Genomic DNA, 26,561 nt, shown 5'->3' on the forward strand with positions numbered 1-26,561 from the left:
CCTTGTTTGAAATAACGACTTCATATACGTTGGGCTTTGAAGCTATTTCAAGATTTTGCCTAAGAACAATTTCTTGTTCTTTATCTTTATCTGCGCAGATATTGTTTTGTCTACTTTGTTGCCTGGTAGTGACATTCAGGACTTGATTTTGTAAATCTTGTAGTTCTTTGATTGTTATTCTGGACACTGCGTCTGCCACGAAATTATCTTTACCCCTTAAATATTCAACGGTAAACTCGTATTCTTCTAGTTCTAGTCGCATTCCTGTCAGCTTTGAGCTTGAACTGACCATTGAAAATAAATAAGTTAAAGGCCTGTGATCTGATTTCACTGTAAAGTGTTTGCCATAAAAATATGGTCCAAAATGTACTATTGTACAATGAATTGCAGTTAGTTCCTCTTCCGCAACGCTTTTATTACTTTCTTTCTTTCTAAATGATCTTGATGCATAGGCTATGGGCAGTTGAACTCCATTGTGGTTTTGTGTCATCAGTAATTATGCAAAATTCTTTGCTGCAGTCTGGATATTGCAAAAAGGTAGGTTGCATGAGCTTTTATTAAATGTACTGGAATGCCTTTTCGCATTCACCGGTCCATTCAAAAGAAACTTTCTTTTTTTTACATAATCTCATTATGTGCCGTGAATAGTCGGCGAAATTTTTTATAAATCGTCTATAATAATTTTAAAATGCAACGAATCTTCAAGCGTCATCTATCCGCATCAAGGGGGACTGGGTAATTTTCAATGACATTATATTTTTTGACATCTGGAAGAATTCCTTTCTTTGTACATCTATGAGCGGGAGAGGTCACTTCGAGCATGAAGTTTCTGGTTATGAGTTCTGCAAAGATTGAAAACATAACATAACTTCTTAAACATATGCTTTTCAGAAGAAGCAATTACTATTAAATCATCCATGTACCGTAATGCTTGAGAGGGCTGGAGGCCTGAGAATGCTATAGTCATCATTCTCTGGAAAGAATTAGGCGAAATTTTTAAACCGAAAGGTAATCGCGTAAAGCGATACGATCCATTGTACGTTAAAAAACAATTTCATCAAATTTGACATTAAGTCAAGACATGAGAAATATTTAACTTGAAACTTTAAGTTGGAAAAATTGATAGTTGTTCTAATAAAATTTTTTCTCTATTCTCTGGAGTTGTCTGGGCAATTTCGCAGTTTGATAGAGACTCAAAGTGTAGATCATTTATATCTAGAACTTTATCTGTATTCGTTGTGTTTAAAAGTCGGGAAAACATATTTTCGGATGTTGCTACTGTAAGTCGGGAAAACATATTTTCGGATGTTGCTACTGTATTCGCAACGAAAATACCAGGTGGGATTTCCTGATTCGGAATTAATATATGATTTTCTGAGGTAATTAGAAATATGGAATTACTATCCGAAGAGTTTGCAATAGGCATCACAATTGGGAAATTTAAATTATTCGGTGTAATTACAAATTCATCTTGGACTTAACCAAATGAAAACTGGGTGGAATTATGTATCCTCCAGTTTGCAATTCTATAAAGGCTAGGCCATTGGAGTTGATAACGCCCTCTCCTATGCCTTGTTATTAATAGCATTGTCTTCGTCAATGTCTTCAAAAGTTTCTGAATTTTCCTTAAGAAGCGAAATCTCCGCTTCTGTATCAAACAAAAACGTAAGAATTTTTGTTTAGCCTGTGTTAGAGAACGAAATAAATCTGTTGAGAGTGAAATTAACGACTGCTCAGTTCTGAGCATCTAAGGGTTGATTGGATTTTTCCGAGTTGTTTTGAGCAGCTCGCACATTAATATTTCAGTTTTGGACACCACGATAGTTGCCCTTGCTACTATTCTGGTTTTGGCCTCGATTGTTTTGTCATTGGTTTTGGTACTGACCATTGTACTGATCATTGTGCCCATTGTTCTGATAATAATTATAGTTATTGTACCCATTATTGTATTGACCTCTACCTTGACGGGGATTACACCTGCCGCGACCATTTGTCGATTTTGGCCATTGATTTTTTTTTTTGTATTTGGAAATTTAACCCCACAAAGAGAATTTGAAGCAATTAAGTTTTCTGGACATTAATTAAAATTCAAAAGGTTACGCCGAAGGGCGGATAGACGTGTTTTTTTGTTGTATATAGATATTCATATCTAAATGTGAATTACAACTTTTAGGTAGCCCTACCTATTAAAATCTGTCCCGCAGCTAGAAACTGCTTGGCGTACTGTGAGGAGTTAAAAACTCCGCACAAATGCAGATGAAGTTTGCATAAGGAGGGCCTGCCGTTGCCAGCTACGCAACAAGTCAACGCGTAGTAACGGCACTGCCGAGGAGATCCTAAACCTGGAGAAGGAGAGTTTGTAGACTCTGGACATTAATTAAAATTCAAAAGGTTACGCCGAAGGGCGGATAGACGTGTTTTTTTGTTGTATATAGATATTCATATCTAAATGTGAATTACAACTTTTAGGTAGCCCTACCTATTAAAATCTGTCCTGCAGCTAGAAACTGCTTGGCGTACTGTGAGGAGTTAAAAACTCCGCACAAATGCAGATGAAGTTTGCATAAGGAGGGCCTGCCGTTGCCAGCTACGCAACAAGTCAACGCGTAGTAACGGCACTGCCGAAGAGATCCTAAACCTGGAGAAGGAGAGTTTGTAGACTCTGGACATTAATTAAAATTCAAAAGGTTACGCCGAAGGGCGGATAGACGTGTTTTTTTGTTGTATATAGATATTCATATCTAAATGTGAATTACAACTTTTAGGTAGCCCTACCTATTAAAATCTGTCCTGCAGCTAGAAACTGCTTGGCGTACTGTGAGGAGTTAAAAACTCCGCACAAATGCAGATGAAGTTTGCATAAGGAGGGCCTGCCGTTGCCAGCTACGCAACAAGTCAACGCGTAGTAACGGCACTGCCGAGGAGATCCTAAACCTGGAGAAGGAGAGTTTGTAGACTCTTAGCCTGGAGAAAGATAGTTTGGAGACTTTAAACCTGGAGGATGAGAGTTTGGAGAGACAGAAGGTTTGAAGGAGAGTAACGGTACAAGCTGGAATTTGGACCGGGCCAACGGTAAAACCGAGGACTTTGGATCCGGAGACTGGAGACTAGAGGGATAAACCGTTAAAGGAGGCCGAGCGCTGGAAGCAGGACAGTCAAGGAGAACGAGTATACAAGTCAACAACGTGCAGAAACGAAGTCAGCAGACGAGCTACCGCCGTGAGAGTCAGCAAGAAACAAGATCTCTACGTCAAGACGTTCGGAACAAGGAAAGTCTCCGAATTGAAAGGCAGATAGCTGAGGTCCAATACGACCAATCACGGGTAGTCCGGAAGCATTCAACAGACGAGGCGGTACCGAAGAGGGTCCCGAAGAGGCCACAGGAATTTTGGTGTAGACCCGGTCGACTGTGTTGGAGACTGCGTACGTGAACACGGCGATTGCCTGGTGTGTCCGTGCGATCCTAGCAGGCGTGGTACCGGCGCCACCAGTCAGAGCAGACGTGGGGTTGGAGTGTTGCTGTTCCACCAGGCGTTTGCCTTGGGGATCGCAGCCGTTAGCTGCCGTGAGTCCGCATACCACGACAAATCCTTAGCCCAAGTGACGGGCACTCAGCGTCACGGTCCGCGCCACTCAGGACGGCGAGAGCGGCAGAACGAGTCCGCTGAGCATACCACCCAGGTCCGTCCGCACCAGCAGGAGAGAAAAGGTAGGGTGGAACGTTCGTCTTTCTCTGGGCGACTTGCTACAGGGACTGCGTAACCGGAAGATCGCGCGGTGCGTCGGTAGGAACTGAACAGGCATCTGGCGGGACCGGCCGGGACAGAGCAAGGGACAGGAGGTTGCGGTTAGCGAGGCGTACGCCTTGAGAGCCCAGCACTTGTTCACCCTAGTAAGAGAACGGTGATGCTTCCCTAAGCCCACAGCCTTTCATCTCGCCACCAACCACGTGTGGCCGCGGCAGTACCAGGCGAGGGTCCAGCACTACGACGGGAGAGATGAGACGTCCGGATAATCATATCGCATTGTAAATCTAAGCAACAATAAATACCCAAGAAACGAAAACTGCAAGTGTTGTTACTGGTAACCGGGTGATCACGTTTTAATATAAATTTGGTGGGACGAACGCACAAAATCTACTGAGCTAGCTGCACGTATTCCGTAGCGAGCAGACCAATAAAATCAGTTCGTTACAGTACAATTAACAAAATTTGTTCTTAATTCTATACATTTTTTTTGTTTGTCAAATTTAAATTATACATTATATTGCAATGTGAAAAAAGGATTTTTTTGTTATATATATATATTATATATTTTCTTTTTAATTTACGTTGGGCGTTTTATAAAACGCCGTCGGTTATCTATGGTCTGGTCATCTGGATTACTGATGGGGGGGCCGGTGCAGGCGCACAGGCATCCGAATTACTGATGGGGGTTCCGGTGGAGGGTCACAGGCATCTGAATTACTGATGGGGGCCGCTGAAGGGTCACAGGCAACTGATTGTTGGGCCGGTGCAGGCGCACAGGCATCTAAATTCCTATTGGGGGCCGATGCAGGTTCACAGGCATCTGAATAACCCAGAGGCACTGGCATCACAATTACACTCTGGGATCGAGGATTTCTTCTTACAGATTTCGCACTGCACATTCAGATGTATAGTCCAACCGTCGCCATGTTTAGATAATTATTATTCAATTGGTTTAGAGTTTAATAAACTGTTCTTTATTATAAAAAAGTAAGTTGAAAGGCGTCTGCCTTATTCAGCCGTCATGCTTGGTCTGCTTTACATTTAAAGGTTTTCATATATCTTAACCTAATGCCGCGCAACTGCGCTGCCAGCGAGACCGGCAGAGGAGCGGCTTTGTTATATGCTTAGCTTATGTACTTGATCGTTGGGAGTAGCGATCGAGCGCAAGAATCGTATGCGCGCATATTCTCACGCATAATTATGCTGACACTGCACTTGACCACTTCACATACCATGTGTGTGGTCATATTACGCCCAGCCACTTATGCTTGGGACTTTTGGTTACGTAAACCAACTGCGTGTCACAGTGGCTACCGTGCGTAATCGATATGTACGTATGTTCTTAAAGCTCTGACAATACTAAATGAAGTGCCAGAATGTTACGATTTTTGGCAAGAAAGGCTTACCTACGCATTTAAGATGGACGATTAGCTCCCACCTGGCTGCCTGGCGCATAGCTTGCCATGACAAAATCCAGTCTCCAGAGTATCAAGACAAAATCTGTCTTTTCTCGGCTTGGACACCATCGATGTGTTATTGCTGCAATGCCAACTTAATTTCTATTTCATCCTCAATCACCTTTTCTTTTGCTGGAGACATGAGATTGTGTCGATCCTTTAAGACTCGAGCTGCTCACAATCACTGCATAGATCCACGATGGATACTCCTAGGCTAATATAAATTAAATTACTGGCAAATGTAATCGTCCGATAATGGAATAATCTTCGTCTTCACCTTGGCACCTAGTGCTTTTACGACCTCCCTACAGGACAAGCAGGAGAATTTAGCTCATGGCGGAAAAGCGTAGAGAGAATATTACAAATCTATTCATCAACAGATATTATGGGATTCTTAATGTTATCAGGAACAAAATTGTAGGCAACGCAGACTCAATCTTAAAGTCTTATAACACCCCACTTAACTGGACTGCCATTTCAAAATGCTTGACAGCACATTACGCGGATAAACGCGATGTGACAACTTTAGAATACCAAATGACCTCGCTGGTACAGGGTAATCAAACCACAACAGATTTCTATCAGCAAGTGCAAACCTCTACTAAAACTGCTTAACTTATCTCTAGAATCTACACAGTTCCCCCAAATATGGAAGGAATCCTTTGTGATCCCTCTCCATAAAAAAGGTAGCAAATCGGATGCAAGCAATTACAGAGGAATCTCCAAATTGTCTGCTATCCCTAAGCTTTTTGAAAACGTTATCACTCCTCATTTGCAGCACCTTTGTAGGTCAATTATTTCACCATGTCAGCATGGTTTCATGAAACGCAGATCAACAACTACTAACCTTCTGGAGCTAACCTCCTTCGTAGTACAGGGTTTCAAAAATAATCTTCAAACAGATGTCATTTATACGGATTTTAGTAAAGCATTCGACTCTGTTAATCATTCACTTTTAATAAAAAAACTTGATTTATTAGGTTTCCCTGTTGATCCCCTAAATTGGATTCTAAGTTATCTGAATGGCAGGACGCAACGGGTCCTCTTTAAAAATTCTCTTTCTTGTATTCTCCGAGTCACATCCGGCGTCCCACAAGGGAGCCACCTAGGTCCGCTCCTTTTTACCTTATTTATTAACGACCTTCCCTTAATAATAAATCATTCGCGTGTACTAATGTACGCTGATGATGTAAAATTATGCTTGCAATATAAGGACATTTCTCGCCATTTGGACTTACAATCCGATCTAGATTGCTTTCAAACATGGTGCCGTGATAACGTATTAAACTTAAATGGCTCTAAGTGTAAAGTTATGACCTTTTGTCGTGCCAACTCAATGCACGCAACTTACACTTTAAGTGGGTGCTCTTTGGACAGAATAACACATGTTGATGATCTTGGTGTTCTTCTGGACCCTAAACTTAAATTTTCAGACCATATTTCGTCTATTGTCAATAAGGCCAGGGGTGTGCTTGGTTTTATAAAACGGTGGTCAAAGGAATTTGATGATCCTTACATGACCAAAACCTTATTGATTTCTCTAGTCTGTCCGATCCTCGAGTATGGATCACCTGTTTGGAGTCCACAATATGAAGTTTACTCGGACCGCATTGAATCGGTTCAAAAGAACTTCTTACTTTTTGCCTTACGGCGCCTTAATTGGGATGCAAACCGTAGATTACCTCCTTATTCGAGTAGATTAATGTTAATTAACTTACCCTCCTTAGCTAACCGTAGAACGATGCTTGGAACAGTCTTTATTTTTAACCTTATTCGTGGTGAAGTGGATAGTCCCGACTTGGTTAGTCGGCTAAACTTCACTGTTCCAAGCAGATTTACTAGAAATTACGTACCTTTAATTTTAAATCATTGTAGATCTAACTATGAGTTGCATGATCCCTACAGAGTATTATGTTCTGACTATAATAGATTCTATCCTATTATCTCTAATTCTGACTCTCTGCCGTTTCTAAAGCGATCAATACTAACATTACATCATTAAGTTGGCTACACATTCGTGGAAGCGGACGTCTTTCGATAGCGCTGCGCGAAAATCTCGTGTTAACGTGGTTGTGCTGAACAGTGTTAGCGGCAAATCTGCAAAAACAAACGGTGGACTTGTGCCATAGTTCTGCGCGTAACCTAGGCGTGCTGAATGACCGCGTCTTGCAGGTGGTTAGCAAAATATATAAGTTTGCAATTCTTGCAGCTGATAAAACAGCTGACAGCGCTGCCAACTTATCTCGGTGGGCGATCATGAGCGAGTGGCGTTGCCACATCAACCGTAAGACCAGTGCTGAGGTGCGAACGTTGGGCGCGCAATTTCAAAATTAAATTCAAAATTTGATTTAATTTAATTTAAACAAATAAGTGCCACGCATAACAAGCTCGAAAAAATGAGCAGCGATCAAAAGAATGAGCGTAGAAGCTCCGTCAACCCAAGAAATGCTTGCTACTCCTATTTCTCAACTAGAGATATAGATCAAAATCAGAAGTCGACAAAGAGCAACTCGACTCTACTGACCGTCGACAGCAAGAGAGCCAGCTCTTGCTCACCCTCTCTGCTCACCCCAACTCCCGCATCATGGAGTTACCAATGCCAAACCCCATCACCGCCGGCTTCGCTGAATGAAGCTCCAACAACAAGCAGTGCTAAAATTTCTGCAGTAAACTCACCACCAATAATTAAACCAACTACCAATACTGCGAGTTCGGTCCCAAAGGCCGCACAACAAAATAAAATGGCAACAAAAACAGTTAGCCACGATAAGCAACAAGCGGGCCCGGCTATACAGACCGGTATGGACCGCTACATCCAGATTAAGCGCAAGCTTAGTCCACCCAACACGGTTGGCAATAAACCAAAGATTAATCGAACCAACAAAAGCACCGATCAAACGAGGAGCTCCAATGAAAACCGATTCTCCATCTTAGCAGAGGCGGACAACAACCAACCAGAGTTGGGGCAGGAGACCCAAAGGAAACCTAAGCCCCCACCTATTTACATAAGGGAAAAAAGTTCAAGCGCCCTGGTCAACAAAATTGTTGCGCTGGTCGGGGACGAGAATTTCCATGTTGTTCCGCTTATTAAAGGGAACATACACGAAACAAAGGTTCAAACGAAGTCCGAAGAACACTTCCGAGCTGTGTCTAAGTACCTGGAAGACACAAAAAAGAACTTTTACACCTATCAACTAAAAAGCAGCAAGGGACTGCAAGTTGTGCTAAAAGGTATAGAACCTGACGTCACCCCCTCCGAAATTCAGGAAGCCCTTAAGGCCAGGGGCTTCTGTGCCAAAAATGTTAGCAATATTGTTAACAGAAACAAAAAACCGCAACCACTTTTCAAGGTAGAGCTCGAACCAGATAGCAAAGCCTTAAAGAAAAACGAAGTGCACCCGATCTACAAGCTGCAGCTCTTACTGCATCGAAGAATCACCGTGGAAGAACCCCACAAACGCAACGGCCCTGTTCAATGCACAAACTGCCAAGAGTATGGACACACCAAGACATACTGCACACTTCGGACGGTCTGCGTAGTCTGCGGAGACTTCCATAACTCCGTAAACTGCCCCGCAAACAAAGAAGACCCCCAAATGAAAAAATGTGGCAACTGTGGAGGAAACCATACGGCAAACTACAGAGGCTGTGCGGTCTACAAGGAGCTGAAGAGTCGCATGCGACGAGCGACAGCTACGCACCAACAACATTTCGCCAAGGCAGCCAGATCATCTTTTGGGCAGCTAGATACAACCAAGGGAATCTCCTACGCCGAAGCACTAAGAACAGGCATGGAAAATCCGCCCCAGCCTCACTCAGAAAATGCTCAGCAGGTTCCAGTGCAGCCGCAAAGCAAATTGGAATCTATGATGTTCACCATGCAACAAAGTATGATGGAACTTATGTCATTCATGAAAACAACCATGCAAACCCTTGTTCAGAACCAGAACATGGTAATTCAGTTGCTTGTAGCACAACAGTCCAAATAATAAATGACTAACCTACGTATATCCATGTGGAATGCCAACGGTATTTCACGGCATAAACTTGAAATAACTCAATTCCTAAACGTAAATCACATCGACGCCATGCTGCTGGTTGAAACGCACCTCACAGGGAGATATAACTTCTATATAAGAGGCTATACCTTTTACCGCACAGATCATCCGGATGGCAAGGCCCACGGCGGAACGGGCATCTTAATCAGAGAACGCATCAAACACCACTTTCATCAAAGGTTTGCAACAAATTACCTGCAAGCCACGTCCATAAAAGTGATCTCAGGAAACGGCAACCTTTGCATTGCCGCTGTCTACTGCCCACCTCGATTTAATATCTCTGAAGGTCAATTCATGGACTTCTACAACACTCTGGGGGATCGCTTCATAGCCGCAGGAGACTACAACGCCAAACACACGCACTGGGGATCACGCCTCGTGACTCCCAAGGGAAGGCAACTGTATAATGCACTTATAAAGGTGAGCAATAAACTGGACTACGTTTCCCCTGGTAGCCCCACATATTGGCCTGCAGACCCAAAAAAGGTCCCTGATCTAATTGATTTCGCGGTGACAAAAAACATCCCACGCAATTTAATAAGCGCCATAGCACTACCGGATCTCTCATCTGACCACTCGCCTTTGTTGATAAGCCTTCTTCAAAGCCCAGAAATTGCGGACCACCCCCACATGCTGACGTCGCACAACACTAACTGGATGAAATACAGAAAGTATGTGAGTTCCCACATTGAGCTAACCCCCCAACTAAATATCGAAGCGGACATCGACTGCTCCACCGCCGCACTGGAAGAGGTACTCGTCACAGCAGCTAGGATCTCAACCCCAAAACGGAAGGATGCGGAATTTAAGAAGTTCAAAACCAACCGGCAAATTGAACAGCTGGTTCTGGAAAAGAGGCGTCTGCGACGAGCGTGGCAAACCAGCAGATCGCCATGTTCAAAGCAACGTCTTACTGAAGCCACCCGCAATCTAAACCGGGCCCTGAAGCAAGAAGCTGAAAATGAACAACTTAAATATATTGGAAAACTCTCGCCAACTAGCACAAAGCATCCCTTGTGGAGGGCTCACCCAAATCTAAGCTCTCCAACTCAAACCGTTACTCCTATAAGGAATTCTTCAGGGTGCTGGGCCCGCAGCGACAAAGATAGAGCCGAATCATTTGCCTTACATCTCAGAGGCGTATTCCAGCCGAACCCTGCAGCAAATGATTATGTTCCTCCGCAAATCCACCTCGAAACTGAATCCACGCCAACTACATTTCAGCCGACCGAGATCAAAAAAGTCATCAGGGAGCTAAAACCAAAAAAGGCTCCAGGCGGTGACCTAATAACTACAAAAATGATAATGGAACTTCCGTACTGTGCTATTAAGGTCATCTGCAAACTCTTCAATGGAATCATAAGTCTCGGCTACTATCCAAGGAAATGGAAAAAATCAATTATTATAATGATACCGAAGCCCGGAAAAGATCACACGATTCCGTCATCTTACAGACCAATAAGTTTATTATCATGCCTGTCCAAATTATTCGAAAAATGCCTTCTAACGCGCATAATACCATATATGGGGGCCCACAACATTATTCCAGCCCATCAATTTGGCTTCAGAGAAAAACACGGAACTATAGAGCAGGTAAACAGAATAACATCAGAAATTCGCACAGCCTTCGAACATAGGGAATATTGCAGCGCGATATTTCTCGACGTATCTCAAGCATTCGACCGTGTCTGGCTCAAAGGTCTCATGCATAAAATCAAAACACACCTGCCCGGGTACACCCATAAACTCCTTGAATCCTACCTCTACAATAGAGCCTTCGCAGTAAGATGCAATACAACAATTTCCGATAGCTACACTATCGAAGCTGGGGTCCCTCAAGGTAGCGCACTTGGGCCAACTCTATTCGTCCTTTACACAGCAGATATTCCCACGAGTGACCGACTAACAACATCCACCTTCGCCGACGACACTGCGATCCTTAGCCGCTCCAGATGCCCAGTCCGTGCAACAACCCAACTCGCCAACCATCTCGTGGTAGTCGAGAAGTGGCTATCTGACTGGCGTATTAAAATAAACGAACAAAAGTGTAAACACATAACGTTTACCCTTAACAGACAAACTTGCCCTCCGCTCTGTATGAATAGCACGCAGATCCCTCAAGTTAATGAAGTAACGTATCTCGGCATCCACCTCGACAGACGTCTAACATGGCATAGACATATCAAATGCAAGAAACTGCACCTAAAACTGAAAGCCAGCAGCCTCCACTGGATTATAAACTCACGATCGCCCTTGTGCCTGGACTACAAGGTCCTGCTCTACAACTCCACTCTTAAGCCAATCTGGACGTATGGCTCCCAGCTGTGGGGGAACGCGAGCAGAACCAACATAGACATCATTCAGCGAGCCCAATCAAAGATCCTGCGAACTATCACTGGGGCACCATGGTATATTCGTAACCAAAACATCCACAGGGACCTCGGCATTCCCGCAGTAAAAGATGAAATAGACAAGCAAAAAGCGTCGTACAATGAAAAACTATCGGTCCACCCAAATCCTCTAGCAAGGGTCTTGACTCGGGTCTCCAGCCGAACCCGCTTGCAACGTACAGACCTTCCAACCCAGCCATAACTTGTCAGGGCCACTGTCTCAGTCTACATGACTCCTAGTTAGGTTATAGTATAAGATTTGATACACTTATTGTTAGTCTCGTAAATGAGAAGATTCAATAAATAAAAGCAAAGCATTTAAAAAAAAAAAAAAAAAAAAAAAAATACTAACATACTTAACGAATTCTTAGATATTACTACTAGTATACATATATTTCCTCGTCCTTTACTGTCTTCTATATCGCGTCTATCTTCCCGCGATTCGAGCCGTACGATACACGGCAGCGCCCCTCGGTCGGTTGGGCGGGAGGTGTAGCCGTGGGACTCGCGCGTAAAAAAAAAAAAAAAAAAAGTTTATACCCACCTATCTCTCATCTTGAACAACTGTGGCCTGAACTGTGACTTGCCCAGACTGTTGGGAACTAAAGAACCCGCAGATCTCACGACAGCACTTCAGCTATGCGAGAAGTTGGAAAACCAAAGGTTTAGGACCAACTACGCTAATAATAGCCAAACCTATTCAAAAAGATTCGAAGGCCCTAGTAAAGAACCACCCCTACCGAGAAAACCCGCACAACAACTTTCAAACGTAGGTAGACAACCATTTATTCCGCACTTGGCTTATGTCCCGCAGACCAATAGAGCAACTCATTACGTACCACAACAACAATATGGGGGGCAGTACCAACAATATTCTGGCAACCTGCCAACGCAGCCACCAAGACCATAGGCTCCAAAGCCACTTCCTAAACCCGAGCCTATGGACATAGATAGGAGCATGCAGACAAGACAAGTAAATTACATGAACAGACCCAAATTCGGACAGCTGGAAAAAAGACCACCACCACAAGGACCGCACGGACTGCCAGACAAAAGACAGAGAAATTTTCACCTAGACACCGCTAGCGAACAACAACAAGGTACAGGGTACAACGACGAACCACCAGAAATTGACGAAGCAACACTCAATGAATACTATTCAGAAAACCCAGACTTCGAGCAAGAAACAGATGAAGCAGAATATACTGAATTACATTTTTTAGAGTAGAACCCTCTTTGTTACCATATTTCCAATCTAAAGCAGGTAATAGAGAGATGATTAAAATTCTGATAGACACCGGATCCAATAAAAACAAGAGAGAACGCTATAGTCGAGTTCCCCGACTATCTGATACCCGTTACTCAGATGGTGAAAGTTTGCAGGACACACAACACTCACAGTTTTTGCGGTTTGTGGGCGTTAAAGTGGGCGTGGCAAAAAGTTTTTTGGCAAATCTATAGAATTTTACAAGACTAATACAAAAATGAAAAAATATTAAAACATTTTTGAAAAGTGTGGGCGTGGCAGCTTTTGGCGGTTTGTGGGCGTTAGGGTGGGCGTGGCAATTATTTTTTTGGGAAACCGATAGAAATTAAGGAGACTAACACAAAAATGAAAAAATATCGAAACATTTTTCAAAAGTGTGGGCGTGGCAGTTTTGGGCGGTTTGTGGGCGTTAGAGTGGGCGTGGCAACATGAATCGACAAACTTGCGCTGCTTCTATATCTCTAGAGTCTGCATGCTGAATCTCAACTTTGTAGCTTTTGCAGTTCCTGAGATCTCGACGTTCATACGGACGGACAGACGGACGGACAGACGGACATGGCCAGTTCGACTCGGCTATTGATCCTGATCAAGAATATATATACTTTATGGTCGGAAACGCTTCCTTCTGCCTGTTACATACTTTTCAACGCATCTAGTATACCCTTTTACTCTACGAGTATCGGGTATAACTATATCCAACCTAGACTAGTAAAAAAACCAATTAAAAACAACCAACCCTTGTCGTTCTTTGACAAGTTCTTATAACGCACCACACAATCGCCAATCCCTTCGACCTAAAAGATACTTTTATAAAATTTTATATGTTACCATCCTTAAAGACCTTCGATGCCATTATCGCGATACACTGCGCGAAGTAAAAGCACAAATTAATATGCAAAAGGGGTATATTTCAATACAGAATAAAAAAAGTATTAAAATAAAGCAGAAAAGCTCACGCGAAGTCAACAAACTAGATGTCCAAATAGAACACGCTACAGAAACTCAAAAGAAACATTTAAGAACTATTTGCTCTAAATTTAAAAATCTTTTTGGAGACCCGGACGAAAAACTGACATACACGACAAGAGTAGAAGCTACTATAAGAAGTACAAACGAGAGCCCAATATATTCAAGACACTACCCGTACCCGGAGGCTCTCAGACCAGAAGTAGAAAAACAAATACAAGAGCTTCTGGATAATGGAGTAATTAGACCTTCACGGTCTCCATACAATTCTCCATTACGGATTGTACCGAAAAAAATGGACGCTTCAGGAGAAAAAAAGCACAGAATGGTAAATGATTTCAGAAAATTAAACGATTAAACAGATACCCCATACCAGACATCAATAACATACTTGCACAGCTAGGACAGAACAAACTTTTTTCAGTAATAGACCTTAAAAGCGGGTTCCACCAGATTCCACTTAGAGAATCTGATATCGAAAAAACGGCATTCTCAGTAAATCAGGGAAAATACGAATACACCATCAGGGAAAATCCCGAAAAAGTTAGAGCCATCGTCGAATTTCCCGAGCCGCAAACTCTTAAAGATCTTCGTTCCTTTTTAGGACTGAAAGGGTTTTACCGTCGCTTCATTAAAGATTATGCCAAACTTGCAAAGCCCCTAACAGCCCTTTTAAGAGGGGAAGAGGGCCGAGGCCGTATTTTAAAAAACGCCTCCAGCAGAACGCTAATCCAACTCGACGAAAACGCTAGGGAAGCATTCAATAAATTAAAACAGACTCTTGCCTCCGAAGAAGTCATGCTGGCTTATCCAGACTATAGTAAGGAATTTCAATTGACCACCGATGCTTCGGATTATGCCATAGGAGCCATTAGCCCAGGAAGACGAACCAATACTGTTCATTTCTAGAACCTTGAGTAAGGCGGAAGAAAGTTATGCACCAAATAAAAAAGAAATGCTGGCCATAATTTGGTCAATTTAAAGTCTTCGAAATTTTTTGTATGGCCCAACCAAAATAAAAATATTCACGGACCACGAATCTCTTACACATCCAACTAACCCAAAAAGCCGTAACGACCAAATGAAAATATGGAAAGCAATTTTAGAAGAATACAATCACGAACTTTTGCACAAACCTGGCAAGGCAAACGTGGTTGCCGATGCGTTGAGTAGACCTCCCTTGCAAACGCATGGAGAACTTAATGCAATTTCAAGAACCGTGCACAGTAGTTTCAGCTCTCCCGAAAAATTAATACCTATGGCAGAAGAACCAATAAATGTGTTCAAAAATCAAATACTGCTATCCTTGGGAGAAAAATCCTACAAATTCGAAATTGTTTTCCCTACATACCACAGACACACTATTAAAGAACCAACATTCAATTCTGAAAATTTGCTAAAAATTCTAAAAGAAAGACTAAACCCTTCCGTTATAAATGGAATCTATACCGACGAAGAAACCTTGGGCAAACTTCAAGAAGTGTGCCCACTCTTTAATAATTTCAAGACCAGATACTCTAATAAAATAGTTACAGACCTGACAGATGAAAATGACCAAGAAAATGCAATTTTACTAGAACATAAGAGAGCATACCGCAATAGCAACGAGAACAAACAGCAATTGTTAGAAAAAGTATACTTTCCACAAATGAGGGCTAAAATCATTAAAAATAACAAAAGAATGTCAGACTTGCAAGGAACAGAAATACGAAAGGCACCCGAATATGCCCGAGCTACAAAACACACCAATTCCACAATACCCAGGGCAAATTATCCACGTCGACTTTTACCTCACTTGTAAACAGGTAGTCCTAACAGCAATAGATAAGTTTTCCAAATTCGCACAGGCGAAAATAGTCAATTCACGTGCAACTCAAGACATTAAACAACCCCTGAAAGAAACTTTAATACATTGTGAGGAGTTAAAACTCCGCACAAATGCGGAGTTACGGCAGGAGGGCCTGCCGTTGCCAGTTACGCAACAAGGCAAAGCGTAGTAACGGTAGTGCGAAGCCCGGAGAAAGAGAGTTTGGAGACTCTGGGCTGGAGAAAGAGAGTTTGAAGACTTTAGAGGAAGAGAGTTTGGAGACTCGGGAAGTGGAGAGAGAGAGGATGGAGACTCCGGACCTGCTGAAAAGAGAGTTTGGAGAGTCAGCAGGCTCAAAGGCAATTAACGGGACAAATCGAACTTTGGACCGGGCCAACGGTAAAATCATGGACTTTGGATCCGGAGACTGGAGACCAAAGGGATAAACCGTTAGAGGAGGCCTATATAAACAGGCCGAGCGCTGGAAGCAGGACCGACAGTCAAGGAAAGCAAGTGTACGAGTCAACAACGTTAGAACGAAGTCAGCAGAGGAGCTACGACCGTGATAGTCACCAAGGAGCAAGATCGCTACGTCAAGACGTTCGGGACGAGAAGGTCTCCGAACTGAGACGCAGGTAGCTGAGGTCCAAACGACGAAGCACGAGTAGCCAGGAGGCAAACAACAGGAGAGGCCAGACCTAAGCGGGCACCCGAGGAAGCGGCAGGGATTGTGGTGTAGACCCGGTGGACTGTGTAGGAGATCGCGTGCTTGAACCAGGCGATAGCCTGGTGTGTCCGTGCAATCCAAGCAGGCGTGGTACCGGCGCCACCAGTCCGAACCAGACGCGTTGCTGTTCCACAGGCGTTTGCCTTGGGGAACACAGCCGTGAGCTTCCGTGAGTCTGCGTACGACAACAATTCCCAGCCCACGAGACGAGCGCCCAACAACGAAGGTCCGCGTCACCCAGGACGACGAAGGCGGTAAGACAGTGGAACCAGGCCGCCGAGCAGGACACCCAGGTCCGACCGCACCGGCAGAAGAGAAAAGGTAGGGTGGAACGTTCGTCTTTCACTGGGCGTCTTGCTACAGGGACTACGGCGTATCCGGGCGATAGCGCGGTGCGTCGGAAGGAACTGAGCAAGCGTCTGGCGGGACCAGCCGGGACCGGCCGGGACAGAGCAAGGGACAAGAGGTTGTGGCTAGCGAGGCGTATGCCTTTGAGAGCCCCACCAATTGTTCACCCTAGTCTGGGAACGGTGACGCTTCCCTAAGCCCTCGACCTTCCTTCTCGCGCGTCAGCGGCAATACCAGGCGAAGATCCGAGGCCACGACGAGAGAGCAGAGGCGTCCGGACAATTGAAATACATTGTAAACTGAGCTCAAATAAAGACCCGAGAACGAAACTGCGAGTGTTATTACTGGTAACCGGGTGATCACGTTATTCTATAAATTTGGTGGGACGAACGCACAAACTCTACTGAGCTAGCCGCACGTATTCCGTAGCGAGCCGAGCAAGTAAATCAGTTCGTTACATCTGGCGCCCAAATAACGTGATTATCCCGGCAGTAAACACAAATAAAGCAGTATGGGTAGAAGTTGGATCTACCGTCTCAAAAAGGAAGATTTCGCATATGTCGCACAGAGGTTGCGCATATCGCTGTTCGGAAAGACAGAGGACATGCGGAAAGCCCTAGCGGAGTACTACGCAGAGACAGAGAACGACCCAAAGCTCGCAGCAGTCTGGACAGAATTGGAGGCAGCATATCCAGACAGACCAGGTCCAAGCATAAAGCTTACGAACCCCGAGGGTGAAGACTTAATCGCAAGTCTAAACATGGAGGAGATGTTTCGAGAAGGGCAACGGAGAGAGACAAGCAGGGAAAGGAGGCCAAGTCCAGAAAGACCCAGGTCCAGCCCGCCAGACTACAAAGTAGCAAAGCAAGTAAGAGAGTGGTCTTTTCGCTTCGACGGAGAAGAAAAACCCCTCGAATTCCTGGAGCAGGTGGAATGGTCCGCAAACACATATGGTTTGGACCTGATTCCCCGAGCCATGCCGGAATTAATGCAGGAAAAGGCTCTGAAGTGGTACATAGCCAACAACAAGCACTGGAGGACTTGGGCCGAGTTCATAAACAGTTTCCAGACGTATTTCCTGCCCAGGGGATATTTCACGAAGCTCGCGGACAAGGCGAGACAAAGGAAACAAGGGTTCAGGGAGGCATTCAAGGACTACATGGTCGAGATGCAGACCCTGATAAGACCCCTTGGGTATGGGAAGAAAGAAACGCTGGAGCTCATCAAGGAGAACTGCACGCCAGACCTCCGAATAGCGTTGAGATCCTACCACGTGGACGACCTAGAGGCTCTCATGATCCTGGCAGATGAATACGAGGAACTGCACAGGGAACGGGAGGCATTTGCGGAAGAGCACAAATACAGCCGCAACAAAGCCCCGGCCGCAACACACGTCACGTGCAGAAGGTGTGAGGACTCAAGAGATCCAGGCACGCATACCCGGGAACAGTGGGCGCAATATACCCCGGTCCCGGCCAGGCGACAAAACACGACCCTATGGAGGCCGCCAGTCACCACACAGAGACACACTGGAACAACGTCAACCCATATTGCCAATCCACAGGAAGCGTGTCGCAGGTGCGGCGGACACGACCATTGGGCAAGAGGCTGCCGAAAACAGAGGCTGCTGTTCTGCTGGATGTGCGGGAAGATAGGAGTCCGAAGCACAGAATGCTGCCAGAGAGCGGGAAATGGCCAGCGATCCCAGACGCAGAGAGACGAGCCGGGGTCGCAAGATGCCGCCTCTCCAAACTAACCGGAAAACTAATCGAGGAGGAGCAGCAGTTGTCCGCAGTGGTAACGATCGGTGGGGACACGTAGAAGGCCACGATCGACACCGGGGCAACAGCAAGCTTCATAAGTGAAGAGCTGGCGGACGAGCTGGCTGCCCATGGAGCGATTACAAGGATACGACGGCAGGTTAGGTTGGCAGATGGAAGGTGTGGCGAAATCAACGCAAAGCTCGAAATAGGAGTGGAGTTCGGCAACAGGCGACTCGTCATGAGCCTGCTAATATTACCAGGGATAGTGGATGCGTTGGTGCTGGGGTGGAATTTCCTCACGCAAGTCGGGGCCGAGATCAAGTGCGCCGGTAATGAAATCCGAATACCGGCCAGAGGCAGACACAACGGGTGGCTCGAGGAGAAGTGGTCGGTCGCATTAGTCCAAAAGGACGGCGAAGAGGACGACGTGAACAAATTCCTGGAAACAGAGCTCGCAAAGTTTCAAGCCATGACCGGAACATCGAGTATAGCCGAGCACACGATAACCATGAAGGACGATAAACCAATTAAGCAGAGATACTACCCCAAGAATCCAAAGATTCAAGGGGAGATCAACGCGAAGGTGGACGAACTGCTGGAGATGGGGATGATAGAGCATTCAAGGAGCCCATACAGCTCACCCATAGTCATGGTGAAGAAGGAAACGGGAAAATGGAGACTAGCGTGGACTTCAGGCAGATAAACGCGAAATCCATAAAGGATGCCTACCCGATGCCACGGATAAACTACATCCTCGACCAACTAAGGGAGGCGCGGTTTATAAGCAGCCTGGACCTAAAGGATGGGTATTGGCAAATACCACTGGAAGAATCAAGCCGTGGTTTCACGGCCTTCACGGTCCCAGGGAAAGGGCTGTTCCAATGGAAGGTGATGCCATTTGGGTTACACTCCGCGTCGGCCACATTTCAACGGGCCCTGGATCAGGTGATTGGACCGGAAATGTCGCCGCATGCATTTGCGTATCAAGACGACATCATCGTGATTGGCCGCACCCTAGAGGAACACAAGAGAAACCTCAGGGAGGTATTCAGTCGCTTGAAGAAGGCGAACCTGAAAATAAACCCGGAAAAATGCCAGTTCTTCAAACAAGAACTTCTGTACTTAGGGCACCGCGTCACAAGCCAAGGGATAGGCACGGACCCTGGGCAGCGATAGCCCAGCTAGAACCACCGTCATCGCACTATGGGGCGAACGACCACTTTTTGTGGAATTAATTAATAACTCGAGAACGAAGCAACATATTTAAGTTCTGTTTTTTGATTTATGTTCATGATAAAAATAGTAATATAATTGAGGAAAAATGGGCGTGGTTTTGCCTTCAAGCAAAAAAAAACAAGACAAATTTTTTTTCAGTGTACAGAACAAAATTTTTTGATCTAAAAAATTTAAAATATAATCTTAAAATAATCCAATAAAGTAACAATTGGGGGTTGATTATCTTGTCTTTAACAAATATTGAAGTTTTTCTTCTTGCCTCACAGTTTTGTTTCTAAATATAGCATAAATATGTTTGTAAAACTTATGTTTCCCATAAAATCTAAAATTTACGGAACTAGAATTTTATTGTTATAAATATATTTATGTTTCACACCTATCGTTCATCGTCATCCTCGAATTAAAGCTTTAAAACAATTAAAAATGACGTTATTTTTTGCATTACTCGTCGTCTTTTTTTTCTATTTCTCAAACAATTTGCTGTTTTTCACTTTGAGGTTAGTCCCTTAAAAGTTAAATTTTGGAGAAAGTGTGCAAAAGTGTGCATTTATACTAATAGCATATACTAAGAATTGATAACTCTACAACATATAACAGGTTTTAGAGCCGGAGAGAGCCGGACTCACTTTGTTGCTCTATTTAAAAATTAGAATACACTACAAAAGTTGTGTTTTATTAGGGTTAGAACATACAGAAGATTATTGGGACACCACAATTAATTTCAACATTCGACGATCACAAACACATATTACAAACCACAAGGATTGGATTGCATGTTATAAATAACAATTTTTATAATTGTTTATGCACTTTTTGTCACTTCAAACTTGCAAGATTTTTCAGCGATTAACAAAAATGCGGTTATCGGTGTGGCAGCGCAAACGAAACAGCTGACTAAACAGCTGTTCACTGAACAGTGGCGCCCTCTTTTAAAATTTCAAGTACGTAACATGATAGATTAAAGTTTTTTGAATACATTTCAATTTCCAAAAATTTTTTTTAACGACTTTTAAAAAATGGGTTTATTCCACTTAAAGTGGTCGTTCGCCCCATAGTGCATCGGTCCGAGAACTGAGGCAATACCTTGGAGTCGCATCGTGGTACCGACGTTTCGTGCCTGACTTCGCGCGCATTGTAAGGCCACTCAACGACCTCCTCCGCAAGGGTACCAAGTGGACATGGTCACAGGACCACCAGCAAGCCTTCGAGGAGGTAAAAGCCAGATTGGTTACCGACCCAGTCTTGGCTTGCCCCGACTTCGGGAGAACGTTCATCCTGCAAACGGACGCCAGTGACTACGAGATTGGGGCAATCCTCACGCAGGACACAGAAGATGGCGAAAGGGTCATTTCATACTCCAGCCGGACCCTAAACGGAGCCGAGAAGAACTACTCGACAACGGAGAAGGAGTGCTTGGCAATTGTGTGGGCTATTCGGAAGCTAAGGCCGTACCTTGAGGGATACCACTTTAAGGTGGTGACGGATCATATGGCGCTGAAGTGGCTGAACAGCATAGAAAGCCCTTCGGGAAGGATTGCCAGATGGGCGTTGGAGCTGCAGCAGTACGACTTCGAGGTAGCATACAGGAAAGGCCAGTTGAACGTGGTAGCAGACGCATTGTCGAGGCAGCCACTGCCAGAGCCGGTCTCAGCAGAACCCGATATGCTGAGAAGAACGCAGGACAAGGGGGCCGAATCAGAGAGCAGCTGGATCAAGGAAATGCGAGAAAAACTAAAAGCACAGCCTCAAAAGTTCCCAGACTACGTGTGGGAGGGTAGCACCCTTTACAGGCAGATTCCGCATAGAGCAGGGAACGAAGATGTAGTGACCTGGAAGCTATGTGTTCCGCGGCAGCTGAGAGAAACTGTCTTGCGATTCCCCAGCAGCCGGTCATTTAGGCAGTCGGAAGACGATTGCACGGAAACGCTGAGAAGATGAGAGAGGTCTTCGAGATTGTGCGCAGGAACCTAGAGAGGGTGTCCCAGGACCAAGCAAGGCATTACAACCTACGGAGAAAACAGTGGAAGCCAAGCGTTGGTGAAGTGGGGTGGGCCAAGGAGCACCATTTGTCTAAAGAGGCTGAAGGGTTTGCGGCCAAACTAGCTCCGAAGTTCGATGGACCGTATCAAATTGTGGATTTCATATCGCCAGTGATATGTAAGATTCGCCACCGGATGAACAAAAAGGAACGCACGGTACATGTCAGCGATCTAAAACAGCAGGATCGGGAGGAGAATGGGGACAAGAACGTAGAGTCGGATCCGTCAGAAGGAAGCAGGGAAGGCATGCCGGAGAAGTCCACAACACCTGAGAACGGACGGGGCTCGGCAACCGTTCTAGCGTCAGGCAAAGGCGAGAGTCAACGGGAAAGACGGCGAGTCGGACAACCGTTTTAGCGTCAGGCCAAGGCGAGAGTCAACGGATGCAGACCACGAGCGGACCAGAATATTGCCTCAACAACCAAACCAGGGGATAATAAGTCCACTAACGACGGGAAGCGGAAGAACAACGGAACCTGAGAACGGACGAGGGTCGCCAACCGTTCTAGCGTCAGCCCAGGGCGAGAGTCAACGGGTGAAGACTGCGAGGCCAACAACCGTTCTAGCGTCAGGCCAAGGCGAGAGTCAACGAAGGCAAGCCACGAGCGAACCAGAGCACCAATGAACATTCCCGACGGAAGCGGGACAGAGGGGAAGAATGGAATAGAAGGATGGGCCCAGCTGGGTCAACAGCCTACCACCGGAAAGGGGGACCAGATCCGACTCTGGGAGAAGAAAAAAAAACCCCACGAAGGAAGAAACAGACTACGGGTCCAGGACTGAAAGACAAAGAGGCTAGGCAACCGGGCAATAAGCTCGTTGAATGTCCCGAAGAAAGAGGAGAGACGGTACGAGAATCAAGGAAACAGTACCGTAAGAACGAGCGTCTGGAGTCGGAGACCGACAAAGTCAGACTAAAGCCCGGGCCCGAAGCACCAACACCAGAGAGCAGATAGAAGGTGGGAAGAGATCGACGCCGACGTAGGCCGCCGTGGGACATAACGGTAAAGGTCTAAAAGGGAGTGGCGAAACCGAGGTGTAATGGAGAGCCGAGCGAAGGGCTCAAGTCACAAGAAGTTCGACAACTAAGATGAGCGCAACTACCGAAATGCACCATACAAGGAGGCTGGCCACTATGGGTCAGAGGGTCGAAGGACCCGTCGAGGGGCAAGGACGGTCGGGGGGTAGGCGTATGCCTAACCCTCGGCCCACCCAAGCTCCGAGGCGTGGTGCCGAGGACGAGCGGGGAGAGGACCCGGAGCCAGTAGTCACGTCGGACGAGAGCGAGCTGGAGTGGGAGGAGGACCCAAAGAAGGAGATGAGGACCTGGCGGCTGAAGAGGGCCAGGAGCGGAACCGATAACCGGATCCTTCCGGGGACCGCGCCTGTGTTCGAGGAGGCGAGGCGGAACCCTAGAGGAAGCGGGGGGACGTCAGCAGCTATGGCAAACGCCACCGTGAAGATGCGGAGACTGGAGGCCGACCGAGTGGTGGCCATGGGAGCCCCGCATCCGGAACGGATGGCAGCGAGGGAGGAGTACGAGGCCGCCAAGGCAACGCGCGTCCGCATGCAGCAGCGGGCAGCCATGGCGGCCATGCACGAAGTCCTGCAGAGGTCGAGGACCAAGAAGGAGGAGGAGAAAAGGTGGCTCCAGGAGCTCGAAAGGGCAGAGGAGGAGGGGTGCGCGGCATGGGAGCTGGTCGCCTGGCACGAGGAGGGAGAAGCCGGTGGCAAAGGAAGAGAGGTACCCGCCACTCCGCGGTACATACATTCGGAGGAAGTGATGAAGGAAGAGACCCCGGAGCCGTCCCCACCCCCGTCACCCATAGCGTCGGCGAGGATCCCACCTACGCCACGGCCACGGCACTGGCCACCCAGCCCCCCACCCAACCCGGTGCCGACCGCCCGTCCACCCACGGCTCCACCCACCCACCCCGAACCCCAGGACCCCGTGGAAAACAAGGACCCACCGACCCCACAAGCCAGGATGTCGCACCAAGTGCGGGAGTACACTGAAGGAGGCAGACGATGGCGGCAACAGATCGCCACGTGGACATGGCCGGTGCCCAAAGGAGAAGAGGCGCCGGTCCATGGCTGGAGAAGGAGAGCTGGAGAAGGGGCCATGGGTGTGGCCATCACCCAAGGACACCCCAAGGCCCGGATTCCAGCGTCAGTCATCCGCTCCAATGGTGGATGTCTTCGCATCCCGGCCGTCCTGGGTGCGGACGGCGTCTACATCAGAGGTCCAGCGGTGAGCTCCGATTCCGGAGGCGGAATGGCCCGCGGGAATCGTGGCTGAGCCGGTGATTCGGGACGCCAAGCGCCGAGGTAGCCGCCGGTGCGTGGTCCTGCACCGCGGAAATGAAAGGTTCCGAGTAAGGGTAGCGGCGACTGGGATCCGATTGTTTGGGTTGGTAAACGATGTCCAGGTAGCTGATCCCGCCCGGAGTTAAAATAATAAACAAAAATAAGAAGAAACGCAACACAAAACGCGTAGCACATTATTTAAAAGGACGGATCACACGAACGCGCACAAAACATAGGATATATTTAGGTATACGTAGATTCAAATTCACATCATATCAAAAGAATTTCATGTGGGCGAAATCTGGAAGAGAAGAGGAGTAAATGTTAGAGGGCACGTGAAAGAGGGAAAAAAAAACACAGACAGAATCTCACGTGTGGGTCGAAGGGCGGTCGGAAAGAGAGTCCATCCGCAAGTGCTGGTCCGCCTCCAGGAAAAAGGGGTCCATGTCGATGCCATCTAAAGCAAGGAAGAGCAAAAAGTCAGCATGCGCAAACACAAGAGAAGAAAATGTATATATAAAACCCAAATAGGGCACTCACGTGTATGCCGAAGGTGAAATCCCGAAGAGAAAGCAGCCATCCGCGACATCTAGGTCCATCGAAGGGGGTGGGGGGTCCGAAGAGAGTCCTAAGCTGCCAAGACAAAGTGGAATGAAGGAAGGGAAAAGGAAAATTTCAAAGAGGAAAACTTACCCAAAAATTCCTTCTGCTGTCAGCATTTGCGGAGTCAACATGTGCTTAGGGAAGGGGGCGCCTCGATCACAAGGCGGTCGATCGGCACTCGATAGTGTCAATCGATGGGCAAAAACATCGGAAAAAGCAGCACATGACGGGTCACACTATGGAAATACCAGGGTCACCAAGTGGCAACGCCGCCCCAACGGGAGTTATCGGGATCTATCGGTAACAATCGATCAACGGCGAATGGTGTGACCAGATGACGAGAAGACGAAAATGTGGAAGGCGGGAAGAAGAGCGTAGAACAAAGAAGAGTCAAGGAAGTACGAATGGGCGGCAAAGTTTGAAATTTGAATTTGGACTTTGGATCCGGAGACTGGAGACCAAAGGGATAAACCGTTAGAGGAGGCCTATATAAACAGGCCGAGCGCTGGAAGCAGGACCGACAGTCAAGGAAAGCAAGTGTACGAGTCAACAACGTTAGAACGAAGTCAGCAGAGGAGCTACGACCGTGATAGTCACCAAGGAGCAAGATCGCTACGTCAAGACGTTCGGGACGAGAAGGTCTCCGAACTGAGACGCAGGTAGCTGAGGTCCAAACGACGAAGCACGAGTAGCCAGGAGGCAAACAACAGGAGAGGCCAGACCTAAGCGGGCACCCGAGGAAGCGGCAGGGATTGTGGTGTAGACCCGGTGGACTGTGTAGGAGATCGCGTGCTTGAACCAGGCGATAGCCTGGTGTGTCCGTGCAATCCAAGCAGGCGTGGTACCGGCGCCACCAGTCCGAACCAGACGCGTTGCTGTTCCACAGGCGTTTGCCTTGGGGAACACAGCCGTGAGCTTCCGTGAGTCTGCGTACGACAACAATTCCCAGCCCACGAGACGAGCGCCCAACAACGAAGGTCCGCGTCACCCAGGACGACGAAGGCGGTAAGACAGTGGAACCAGGCCGCCGAGCAGGACACCCAGGTCCGACCGCACCGGCAGAAGAGAAAAGGTAGGGTGGAACGTTCGTCTTTTACTGGGCGTCTTGCTACAGGGACTGCGGCGTATCCGGGCGATAGCGCGGTGCGTCGGAAGGAACTGAACAAGCGTCTGGCGGGACCGGCCGGGACAGAGCAAGGGACAAGAGGTTGTGGCTAGCGAGGCGTATGCCTTTGAGAGCCCCACCAATTGTTCACCCTAGTCTGGGAACGGTGACGCTTCCCTAAGCCCTCGACCTTCCTTCTCGCGCGTCAGCGGCAATACCAGGCGAAGATCCGAGGCCACGACGAGAGAGCAGAGGCGTCCGGACAATTGAAATACATTGTAAACTGAGCTCAAATAAAGACCCGAGAACGAAACTGCGAGTGTTATTACTGGTAACCGGGTGATCACGTTATTCTATAAATTTGGTGGGACGAACGCACAAACTCTACTGAGCTAGCCGCACGTATTCCGTACAACATTTCGGTATCCCAGAAATAGTGATAATAGACAATGAAAAGTCCCTTGGATCAGGTCCCATAATGCGAATGCTGCAAGACCAGTTCAATATAAAGGTCTATTAAGCACCAGCCTACCACAGTTCAGCAAACGGTCAGATCGAACGCTTTCACTCAACTCTTTCAGAAATTATCAGATGCCAAAAAGCTGAAAAATTACACAATTCATTTAGAGACCTCATAGAAAGATCTGTTGTCAAATATAACTATTCAATACATTCAACTACGAATAGGAGACCGGTTGATTTATTCTTAGGCAGAAAAGTATCGCTTGACCCTAAATTA

Source organism: Drosophila teissieri, unplaced genomic scaffold, assembly GCF_016746235.2.
Source record: "Drosophila teissieri strain GT53w unplaced genomic scaffold, Prin_Dtei_1.1 Segkk124_quiver_pilon_scaf, whole genome shotgun sequence".
Taxonomy (NCBI): domain Eukaryota; kingdom Metazoa; phylum Arthropoda; class Insecta; order Diptera; family Drosophilidae; genus Drosophila; species Drosophila teissieri.